This window comes from Cyprinodon variegatus, unplaced genomic scaffold, assembly GCF_000732505.1.
Source record: "Cyprinodon variegatus isolate N-32 unplaced genomic scaffold, C_variegatus-1.0 Scaffold98, whole genome shotgun sequence".
Lineage (NCBI taxonomy): Eukaryota > Metazoa > Chordata > Actinopteri > Cyprinodontiformes > Cyprinodontidae > Cyprinodon > Cyprinodon variegatus.
In genome coordinates this window covers 958584-958917 of record NW_015150551.1, presented here as the reverse complement: position 1 = coordinate 958917, position 334 = coordinate 958584, and positions in this window count along the sequence as shown.

Below are 334 nucleotides of genomic sequence, written 5' to 3'. Positions count from 1 at the left end.
GGTTGTTTTTTTCCATTGTGAGTTTGCAGGAATCCCTCATGGTAAACTGTTACAAACAAGCACTGCGTTAGGAGGTTAATAGCAGGAAGAACTTTTTTCTCCAGAAAAATGACACAGTTGAGTGCAGAAGCAGAGAGATGTCTGTACTTTCTACAGAAAAATACAAAAACAACAACAACAAATAAGCTGGGATTGGATACAACATTTATGGCAGCACAATTTCACAGTCTTCGTCCAGAAAAAACAGTAACCTAAAGCAGAGGAGTCCTTTCTATGGGAGAGCCAAATAAGGAAAGCAAAGATAATTGATATTTCCATTTTTTTTTTTTTTTTT